Source organism: Anolis carolinensis, chromosome 2 (genome assembly GCF_035594765.1).
Source record: "Anolis carolinensis isolate JA03-04 chromosome 2, rAnoCar3.1.pri, whole genome shotgun sequence".
NCBI classification, from domain to species: Eukaryota; Metazoa; Chordata; class Lepidosauria; order Squamata; family Dactyloidae; genus Anolis; species Anolis carolinensis.
In genome coordinates, this window is record NC_085842.1 from 307,378,883 (window position 1) to 307,390,903 (window position 12,021).

Sequence of the window (12,021 nt, forward strand, 5' to 3'; positions counted from 1 at the left end):
TTTCTAGTCAAAACTTTAAAGGACATGCCCATGATACTAAACCCTACCCCTCAAATAAGCCCAGCACCTTGGATAACTCTATCAAGTGTTTGGGAAAGTTTTGACTAACTCACCACCTAATGATATGAGAGCCACCAGTCACACTGTTTAGACATTTGTATGGAGAAAATACCAAATCCAGTTTTTGCCAAATAATGCTAAAAATGTTAACTATTGGGGAAGTATGGAATACTGTTTGATATCTTGAACAGCACCTATCTAGGTAGCTAGCTACTATGAATCTAACATGGCATAGTTCTTCCTATTCTATGCATTTATTAGTTCTGGAATAATGTGAACTGAAAAACTGAATTGTGACACATTTGATTATTTGAGGTTTTTTATCTGCATTAACTTTGGACCTTGTGTCCTTTTGGTATGTTCCTCTAAGATGCTGCTATGCACCCATCCCTCCAACACAGTCATCTATGTTGTGCCAGTATGTTCTGAAACTCCCAAGAAGATAGGAAGTTCATGCAAATGTCTTTGACACCCTCCTCCACAAAAGTACAAAGGATTTGCAAGGCTTACTAAGTTCCCATCTGCAATTCTTGAAATGTAGGAGTCATTCCATCTTGTCTCTTTGAGTAGGTGGCGTTACAAGGCTTCGCTGTTGCTTCCTCTCTGCTTTTGTATGCACTAGGGTTTTTCATCTACGTGAACAGATTCAATTATGATCTTTACCCAGATGACTCACAAAGATATCTTCCTACTCTTGATCTGGTTCTTTATTTATTGCATTTGAATTTTTAATAGACATGGAGCCTGCCTTTTGAATTAAGTTCTCAATGCAACAGAGTTCTTTGATCAATGTCTCACCTTCATTTCAGCTGTGATGCAAGACTATTTGGTCCACTTTATACAGAAAGCTTTCCCTCTAGCAGGTGCCTGTGTGATGGATTATGGATAATACTGAGGGACTAATTAAAATAACCCGTGAAACAAGAGTAACATCAGTGACTGTCCGTACAAGGACCTTGGTTTGTAGATCTGTATTTACAGATCTCTCATTCCCTCCTCTCTACAGATAGTCATCAGCGGGGGGAAAATCTATTCCATTCACCTCTTCAAAGAAGCAAAAGTGATTGGGGAAAAGGTGAATGGATGCATCAGCAGGCAACTGAGACTTACTTCTGACAACAATTAATTTGGTAAGTGTACAAGAAAGGACCTTTCCTACAGTAATCCTATATGTCTGGAATGAGACTACTCTGGTCTATAGTCTGCTAGGTCCTATCACACGTCTAACAAAGCCCTTAGCACTTGTCTGTCTTTTTTGCCCTTTCCTTGATTATGTTTTGGATTATTTTTGTCTCTGTACCAATGAGATTAGACTCATTGGCTGGCATCCTGTCAGTAGCAACATGCACACATACATCAACCCTACACATGGTATGTTTATTTTTGGTTGCTGTAAAAGTTGCCATTTCCCCAAGCAGTTAGCAAAGCCAGACTGGACCTACCATAGAATCAATGAAATCCCCATTCTGTGGCCATTGGTGCCTGGTGGTGAGCAGGGGAGGGAATTGCAGGAGTTTCTGGTTATGTTCCTATAACCAAATATAAAATGATTACATAAGCACTGATATCTTCATATTATTTCAAATGACCGAAGTTTCTTATGCAATTACTTTGTATTTATTTACTTTACTTACTTATGTGATCCCTCGTAATTTGAGGATGATGGTCCTCCAGGTGTAGTGTCTTGGCGGTGGGTGCACAGCTGGTTGTGGAGACCTGTCCTTGACCCGCATGTTCTTCCACAGTAGCTTAGGGAATGGGAGGAACCTTTGGAAGAGATTTCTCCCAGGTTTGTGTGGGGGCTTAGATGGGGAAAATCCATAGCTGCTTTCTTTTATATTGCACCCATAGTGTATGCCCATTCTGGCCTACAACTGTTCCCAATTTATTTCAAAAAGAGGAAAACCAAGAAGCAGGTCTAGAGAAAGTACAAAAGAGTTCCTAGGCCTGCATTATTATCCAGCCTTTTTAGTTGTATTACTGGCACATGTCTTTAGATTCCAGTGATCGCTGGTATTTTCCATGTCAACAAAGAAATGCTGGGATTTAGTAGTACCACTCTCCTCCTCCTGATTCCACCGAAGCATTAGGAAGACCTTCCTGATGGTAGAAGTGGTTTGGCAATGGAATATGCTGCTTTGTAGGGTGGTGAAGTCTCCTTCTTTGGAGGTTTTTAAGCAGAGGCTAGATGGCCATCTGTCAGGGATGCTTTGATTGTGTTTTCCTGCATGACAGGGGGTTGGAGTGGATGGCCCTTGTGGTATTTTCAAACTCCTTTATTCTAGGATTCCTCCTCTTCCTCCTTTTCTACAATGCCTTTTCCACAGTTTAGGACTTTAAGTGGCTTACCAGAAATTAAAAGCACATGGTTAAAATTCACAAAATACAGATGTTAAAAAGAGATTAAAAATCATACATATAATTAGACATGCATTAAATTAGCATTATTTAGATGAGACAGGTCTCATACGATCACTCACCGAAAGCTTATTGAAACAGAAAAGTCTTGACTTGTCTGTAAAAAGAAAGTAGGGAAGCTCCAGCCTAACTTCTCTGACAAGGGGTTTCCAGATGCTAGGGGCAGCCGCTGAGGAGGTGGTGAATCTATGGGCTAAGTTTCAACGTTTTTATTAGCTTCTTCAAAATTCAGGTTAAATTCAAAAATGTATTCACATCCCTACCGACATGACAGCAGCCACTGGAAAGCAATACATTTAATTTCCATTGTATAATGAACAGCTTTTTAAAACTCACATAAAATAGGGCTGAAAAAGCTTGCCCGCCAACTACAGACACACATCCACTTGCAGACCCCCATCGGAGCCCAGAAGCAAATGAAAGGCTTGTATTTTTACTTCTCTTTCACTGTTCAAGTTGCAAGCAGTAGGCAACCTACTGCGACCATGAAATTAGATATTTTGAGGGCCATTATGAACTGTGGAGTTTCTCGGTGGCTCAGTTCGAAGTTCTGTAGCACAGGTGTTCCCGTAATTGTAATACACTTTTAAAATTAATAGCCTTCAGTCACCCAGAGCTTCATACATCTCTCTCCGTCTCCATGGCACGCTGGCTTAGCATTAAACTGCAATATCTAACTCATCAGAATACTTGCTGGCTTCACATTGGCTAAACTGTATGTGGTTTTCATTCCCTCATTTCCCTTGGCACCTCTTTGGCTTCCTTGCTTACCAAAAAGGAGTGTTTCACTTTACACACCTCAAAGCCGCAGGCACAGAATTGCCCTTACAAAGAAGAGGAAGACCAGCAATCCTGGGAAAGGATAAAGAGAGATTGAGATTGTCACCAATCCTTTTTGTTCTTGTTTCACAGGAGAAATTGTCTCTTCCAGCCTGGCCCATGGGAAATGCCTTGCCAAAACACAGACATGCCAGAAAACCTTCTGCACAAGAAATAACCAATTTATTTGGAAGGCATGGAGAGTGGTAAAAAAAAGGGACAACAAGTGGTTTTGTTGTTTAGGATGGAGAAAGAAAGTATAAAATGTCACACCTTTTCCTTACAGTATAATGACAGTGTTACAGTATTATAGCCAAATAATAAAATGATAAGCCCAGTTTAGAAGCCTGTCATCTCCCACAAGGTTTGCTATTGCTCTCTTAGCATGACTTAGATTTATACTGTAAGAAGAAGAAGAAGAAGAAAAAGATAAGCCTATAATGAGGCTTAAATGAGTGGGAGTTTTGTTATCAACTCTGCAGGGAACAGGGGCTGGGACTATATATTTATCTAGGGGCAGGGCCCATATATTTATCTCTGTGTGCATCTGTATTTACCCCAGGGATGAGCAAACTAGTTTGGGTTAAATACATGCCAACCTGATCCTTCGAACAACCAAACCGAACAAAAACAAACTGAACCCCAAATTGAACCTTTTCTTTGAGGTTCAAGAATCTTTCCATCTGGTTGCCTTTATTGTTGTTTTTGTTATTTATGGATTACTTTTGTCTGTTAAAGGCAAGTGAGTTTGCAGACAGCAAAGAAGTGGTAGAATCAGGAGTACAGATGGGGAGCGAGAAGAAGGACATTGTCTCCCTGATAGGAATTATGATCCTTCCCAAATGAAAGTTTCCCTCACTCTGCAAATTTCTTGTGCTGCGGTAACTTAGAATTTTAGCTGAGTGCTTAGAAATTGAATTTAGGCAACCAAAGAAAAGGGGAAAGCAAAGTTAGCAAAGGTATGCAAGCACAGCAAATGTAAGAGTGCTGGGTATGGATGGTTTTCATTGTCTCACAGCAATACTAGAAATTTGCAACATCATTTTGTGGGGCAAATTTCTTATTTAAAGAACAATGTCCTAATTTTATACCTCCTATTTTCCCATTGATCAAGCTGTGTTTTCTTATTATCCCAGTCTCAGTGGCACGTAACAAATCTACTCAAGTACCACTAATTTTCTCTATAACACTGCAGCCCTTTTTGAGTACATTTTCCCTCAGAGAAGAATAATCACAGCCTTCCTGGGTGAGGTCAAGGTTGGAGTCTTTGTTATAGAATCAACTTGTTATATAGAAGGGCCTAATGGAGCATTGAACCCAACCCATATCTCCTGATGCAGCTACACTGTAGAATTAATGCAGTTTGACACCATTTTAACTGCCATGGCTCAATGCTATGGTATAATGGGAGATGTACTATTACATGGCCTTTAGCCTTCTCTGCCAAAGACTGCTGTTGCTTCACCAAGGTACAGCTCCTATGATTCCATAGGATTGATCCATAATAGTTAAAGTTGTCAGAAATATTAAAAATTAACTAGGTATTTTTAATTACAAAAAATGCGAGTGAAGCACTGAAAAGTTTAAATAAGCAAGTGTCATCCTGAAGAATGTGTGTAGGCTGAAGCCTGTTAGAGTTAGTGGGCCAAAGCTAGTTTCATCCTGAGGAGTGTGAGAGGCCTCTGTGTGAGAAGGTCTCAGTGAGAGAAGCCCCAGGTTGAAGGCCTCGTGTGTGAAGCTCCAGTGTGAAGGCTGCTGTGTGTAAAGCTCCTGGGTAAGTTTGTGTGAGAGGAAGCTCTGTGAGAGTGAAGCTGTTTATCTTCATGAGAAAGAAGCCTAGTGTGGAAGCAAAGAAAGAAGTATAAAGAACTTTATTTGTGTTGTGGAAACCTTGTTTTTGTAAATAGTGCAACCATATTGTTTTATTACAAAGAAAAGCCTCCTAAGTAAGATATAACATTGGTCTGTGTGTTTTTGTTCTTTTTATCACTTTTGGCTACTGGTGCTGGTCACTCGTCAGGGAAGAAATAGACACATTAGGTCCTTCCTCCATGCCACTGCCCTGGTCTTGGAGAGAGAAAAGAAGTGGCAGAATCTGCTGGATTTAATTTCTTCATACACTGCCACCCCCTTTTTGTTTCATGTCATTTTATACTTTTGATATTCATAAGAAATTGTGGCATTGAATGTTTGCCGTTTAAATGTATGTTAACCGCCCTGAGTCCCTCTGGGGAGAGAGGGCGGTTTAGAAATATAGTTTGTATTATTATAATATTATTATTATTATTATTATTATTATTTATTGACACAACAACATTGTATGACACAGCAAACAAGATAGATATGCTGGATTTCATATCACAAAATCACAAGTCGAACACTTCCCAAGCGTTTAGGACTGTGTGATGTATTTTTGGATGATGCGCGCAGATCCCAGTAGGGTAACCTTTTGCAGTTGGCAGATCGTAATTTTTTCAATGTCTATTGTTTCCAAATGCTGGCTGAGATCTTTTGGCACGGCACCCAATGTGCCCATCACCACCGGGACCACCTGTACTGGTTTCTGCCAGAGTCTTTGAAGTTCAATCTTGAGGTCCTGATAGCGGCTGAGTTTTTCCTGTTGTTTTTCGTCAGTGCGACTGTCACCTGGGATGGCGACATCAATGATCCAAACCTTTTCTTTTCCACAACTGTGAGGTCTGGTGTGTTGTGTTCCAGAACTTTGTTAGTCTGGATTTGGAAGTCCCACAGTATCTTTTTATATTATTATTATTATTATTATTATTATTATTATTATTATTATTATTATTATTTCTTCTTCTTCTTCTTCTTCTTCTTCTTATTATTATTATTATTATGTCATGATTAGATTGTAAGCCTGTGGCAGGGAATTGTTTTGTTCTTATTTTATTTATAAATTGCCATGAGCAGTGACAGCACTATAAAAATGAGGATGAGGATGAGGATGATGATATTCCTAGATCCTTTTTCATGTACTCTTTTCAAGCCAAATGTCACCAATCCTATAATTGTGCATTTCCTTTTTCCCGTGTAGATGTAGTAGTTAATTTGGTTAGGTTTGACCAAGCTCTCCAGTCTATCAAGATCATTTTAAATTCTGGCTCCTGTCCTCCGGGTAGTCACAACTCCTCCTCCAATATGACATCATCTGCAAATGCGATTACTCTTGCCTTCAATTTCATCATCCAAGTCATTTACTAACTTCTTCACATGGCTCTAAAAACACCATAATGAAGAAGTCAATTGAATCTCTCAGGGGAGAGCATTCCACAGATTGTGGGACCATCACTGAGCACCTTTTCTCCTGCCTAGCTACTTCCGTCACCCCTTTTAGGTTTATCCTCCATCTCTTCGCCATATCATGAAGGAAGGAAAGCAGGCATTTCTGTATTCCTCTTTCTGTCGACCATCACACTCAGTAGGAATCTACGTATCAGGACATTTTGCCATAAATAGCAGGCAGTTAGAAAGAGGAAACTCAAAGTAGTAACACACAGGGAGGCAGTGGGGAGACTCTTTTGTGGGTGGTGGGCTTTGAGCTCACAGACGCAATTAATGAACAAATTAATCACGGCACTCTTGTGCACCTCAGCATATAGCACGGAAATTTATGTCATCATGAGAATATGAGATGATATTTCTACGTCGAAATCATTAACAGTGTAACCAGAGAAGGGGGGGGGCGTATTACCCTCAACTGTACATTTTCCCAGGCAGTCAATTAATCAGGCTATATATTTTTTAATGCACCTCTGTGTGAAGAGTATCCTGCTGCCCAAATTTAAACCAGTGAAACTTTAATAGACTTCCTATAAATTACTGATTGTAACTTCCTCTGGAATCAGAGTTTCTGCCTGTTGCAGCTAATAGAGAAGGAGAAGGGTGGGACGGCAGGGTTGAGGAGTATCAGAATAGTTAACTTAAAGAAACCCCCCGGAACATCTTCTTCATAATTAATAAATGAAAAATGTTGCTGCAGCTAATCAATAAAGTTGTTAGAGCGAATTGATCGGATGAGGAAACTCTTTTTGTGGGTACAATTTTTCACCTCTTTGGAACAAAAGACTCCCTCGGGTGCTATCAAACTGATAGACACTTAGGCATCTGACCCAAACGAGGATAAAAATAGAACATCAATTAATTAAAAGGGGGAGGGGTGGAATATCTCTGCTTGGAGATCTGGAATGAGGAAGCAGAAACAGGCACAGCGAGAGTTAACAACCTTGTTTGTAGCAGGCAGTGTAAATACAAGGGAGAATAGCAAGCTCTGGTGTACTTTCTCACCATAGGCTCTCCCCAATAGCTTTTTCTTTCATCACATTTTCTGCTTTTAGCAGACAAAAGACACATCCTGACAGCAGCTTCCTCCCATTGGTGTTGCAGCAAATGTTCAGCAATGGTACATGGGGAAAGCTTATCTTATTTCCCTCTAGAATAGCTCAGAACAAAGCTTTGAGAAGTTAGTTTCTTGGATTTGGAGTCAAAAGTGACCTTTTTGGACACAAAGTTTGAAAAAGTGACTTCTGTGGACTGTTTATTAGATGTGTGCAAAATTCATTCCTACTGTTTCTTTTGTGTGTTCCATTTCTTCAAAGGCACGAAATGGGAAACCCTCTCCCCACACAAAAATCTGCTCAATGTGAAAATCTGCTTTCGTGTGCATCCTTTCCTTGGAAAGAGAGAGTGTGTGTGGCAGGGCATGCAGGCAGGCAGGCCTGGAGCTCGGCTTTAGGTACACTCTGGGCTGGGCCTGCCTGCACACCTTGCCACACACGCATTCTCGGAGAGTGTGGCCGGGTGTGCGTGCCGAGGCCTGCAAGTAGGAAGACCCAAAGCACACCTGCAGCTAAGCACCTCTTACTTTAAAGCAGAAATAACAGGTGCCAGGTAAGAAGAATACATGTCGGGAAAGGGAGCCAGTGGACGGGAAGCCCACCCCCCCATAATGGTCTGATTTTCATGTCCCAAAATTTAAGAACTGAAAACAACCCTCCCAATTTTGGGCGGCTTACAAAAAATGGATCAGGGCTCCAATGAAAGCCAGGACATGAAACAAGACAAGGCTTCCCACAAATGCACGTCTACTGTTTATTATGTTTTACTCATATTGTGGGCCATCCTGAGTCCTTTTGGGAGATGGGATGGGATATAAATAAAGATTTATTATTATGTATTATTATTATTATTATTATTATTATTATTATTATTATTATTATTATTATTATTGGGTTGTTGTATGTCTTTCGGGCTGTGTGGCCATGTTCCAGAAGCATTCTCTCCTGACGTTTCGCCCACATCTATGGCAGGCATCCTCAGAGGTTGTGAGGTACCCTGTGATCCCGGCCATGAAAGCCTTCGACAACACATTATTATTATTATTATTACAACTCCCAGGACCCCTCAGCCAGCAAGGGGATTCTGGGAGTTTAAAATGTAATTCTCCATCCTCCCCAGCTTCATTGCAATACTCCTTACAGGTGGCTCAATCTCAGAGAGACTGAGAAGCTCCTACTTGATTATTGTTATATAAACTGGCAGAGAAAAACTAACTGCCCAGAAGCCTTTCAATTTCACAAAGACAGTTTATGCATAGAATACAGAGACAAAGTTTTGCTTGAATTGTACAACTTTGTGTTGCTGGTGCAGGAGGCCCATGCTTGAATGCTCACTTAGAAAAACAACCACCACAAATGTATTTTTTAAAACCTTAGCTTGTGTTTGATTGATTTTGTCTGGTGTTCTTTTGTATGTGTGCACGTGTGGGTATGCCATTTTCGATGCCAACATTAATAGCATTCTGCTTGTGTGGTGTAAATCCACATTTATGAAGTTGAGTAGCAGCTGTGATACACCATCTGACTGCTGAAAACCAACATTGTGAAGCCAGCTGAGGATATGCTTTTTTGTTTTCACAGTAACAGTGAATCACATGTTATGCGGAATGCACTGATTATTAGTTAGACATCATCCAAGCAAGTGCAACTGCATGTACAACAGTTATACTTGTGAAATACTGCTTATGCACACATGAATAAGCAGTATTCCATAACTGTACAAACATTATATCATAGACCAAAAATACATTTGGTGCATAAGGGAAATTATGTGAATGTCAAAGTGGGTAACTGTAGAAGGCTGTGGCCTCCAAAGGCCCCAAACACCCCCTAGGGAAGGACTTCTTAATATTTTCCACTTGGGATCCCTATTGACCTGAGAAACTTTTACATGACTCCCGGTATATAAAACAGGTATAAAAATCAAACATTTACTGATACCGATTTGCTAAACAGGCTGGTTTTTTAAAAATAAAGTACATCTGAAGCATTTTTTGCAGATATCACTGTAAACACTGCACAATGGATTTGTATAGATGTCTAAAACAGCCACTAGATGACATTCAGAAGATGTTCATTATTGCCAAAATTTTGGGGACACCAACATTGAGCTAAGGGATTGAGGCCCACAGTTTAAGAAGCAGTGCTCCAAGGACACGGCAGTCATTTTGACCACATTCTTGGGCCATTTTAGCATTTTTGGGCAAAAGCATTTTCTGGAAAACTTTGAAATGTTTGCTCTTGGGGAGAAAGGCAAAAGGCCTCCAGATGTGGTGGAAATGTTCTTCATGACCCCCTAGAGACCATTTAGGGACATTTGGAAAAAATGTGGGCCCCATGAGGGCCACAAAAACACCTCAAAGGTCCCCCAAATTTTCCCACCTCTGAGAATGTAAAATAAAATCAGGATAGAGGGAGCAAGCTTGTTTCTTGCTGCCCTGGAAACTAGGACGCAATGGAACAACAGCTTCAAACTACAAGAAAGGAGATTCCTCACTGTGAGAGCTGTTCAGCAGTGGAACTCCCTGCCCCAGAGTGTGGTGGAGGCTTATTCTTTGGAGGCTTTTAAATAGGGACTGAATGGCCATCTGTCGGGGGTGCTTTGAATGCGATTTTCCTGCTTCTTGGCAGGGGGTTGGACTGGATGGCCCAAGAGGTCTCTTCCAACTCTATGATTCTATTATTCTACCTGTGATGCCAAACTAATGGTTTTACAATAGTGTCCTCTTTAGGGAGGGGGGATTTCTAATACTCAGCCAAAGCACTTGTATCTTCATCTCCGTGAGTCTCTTTAAAGAAAGAAAAGGTGGTTTATAAATAAATATCATAATCATCATAATACAGCTACAAACCTCAGAAATCCATACAGTGAGACCATGGCAATTTAAGTGGAACCATTGAGCTATTATTTTGCAGTGTGAATGGATTCCTGGATTAAGGGGGAAACTGCCTAGAAACATTTAACACATGAATATCTAAACACATAAATGATCAGTGGCACTGGTGAAAATGAATTGAACTCAAACTTCTCAAAAGCACACATTTTATTATAATTGAAGATGAAGGTGAAAAAATTGATGAAAGAGGGCCACATAGTTATATGCCTGGTCATGCCATGTCCCTTCCTTCCTTTGATAGAAGCTTTCTTTGCGGGCTACTGTAAGGATAAAAATGGTCATCACCAACTGGTGATTGTTGGAAGAACCATCACCTTTTGCCTTGGTTAGTTTTCCTCTCTTTCTTTATATCACAAAACACCCATCTGAATTTTACTTCCTGAAAGAGGTACAGCAAAAACAGGGTTAGGTGTGAGAATCCTTGCTGGATCTCACTTTATCTCATCCAAATGACCAAGGCAGGTCTACTTCTCCTTGACCGGATGGTATCAATTTAGATGCCTCAGAAGGATTTCCAAGGTGGAATCCTCCTTCAAAAAAAAAGCTCCCTTCAAAAGACTTAAAAGGAAGAAATAAAATGTGGAGGGGGGGAGCTAAGTTCAGACTTCTCTTCCTAACATCTTGTGCTCCATCTGTTGTTGAGCCTTCAAGCCGTTTCCAAGATATGGTGACCTTTCATGTGGTTTCCTGGGGTGAAGAGTTTCTGATTTGCCCAAGGTCACTCAGTGGGTTTTCATGGCCAAGCGTGGATTCAAACCCTGTTCTTCAGAGTCATAATCCAATGCTCAAACCACAACACCATGCTGGTTCCCTTAGCCTTTAAACTACATCAAGATGAGTAAATCCTTTTCAATGCAACAGAAGACCCATTCTTTACAGAGTTTACAGCCTCTGCAAAGACTCGCTGAACCAAAAAGGAGAGGCAGAAGAGGAAACATTGGATTCAGTACAAACATTAATTATGATGATGATAATGAATTACTTGAATATCCACTAACTTGGACATAATAATGAGGTGATATTTTTATACGAAAGCCATTGCTGAATTTAAAAAAACCCTGAAAAAACCCAGAGAAGCGTATATTTTTCCAGACAGTCAATTGATCAGGCTATTTTTATACAGCTCAGAATGAAGACTTTCACTCTCTGAACTTAAAACAGAGAAATTTTAATAGAGCATCTATAAATTATTTATACTGCAGCTGCTTTCATTGAAAATTAGTCAAGTCTAGCCAGTCATTATCAGCAACAGATATTTTTTGATAAAATAAAATAGAACAGTAATAAAACGGATACATTGGTAATATGAACTATTTTAGGTGGCTACAGCATACCTCCCTATTGCCTTCATCTCATTTAAATGGGATTACCTAGTAGCAGAGCCGGTCCAACAATGAGGCGAATTAAGCGGTCGCTTCAGGCGCCAAACATACGGGAGCGCAGTCGAGACTGCTTTTTCTGTTGATTTGTTG

General features: G+C 40.3%; 1 long non-coding RNA gene across 3 annotated transcripts in view; it reads left to right on the forward strand.

Annotated features, from left to right (window-relative positions):
- The window catches only part of LOC103279524 (uncharacterized), a 67,627-nt gene that overhangs the window by 34,986 nt on the left and 20,620 nt on the right, over positions 1–12,021 (forward strand). For all 3 annotated transcript variants that reach the window (XR_010003646.1, XR_010003645.1, XR_506849.3), the window contains exon 2: positions 1,067–1,190. This is a non-coding gene — a long non-coding RNA (uncharacterized LOC103279524). The remainder of the gene's footprint in view (positions 1–1,066; positions 1,191–12,021) is intronic.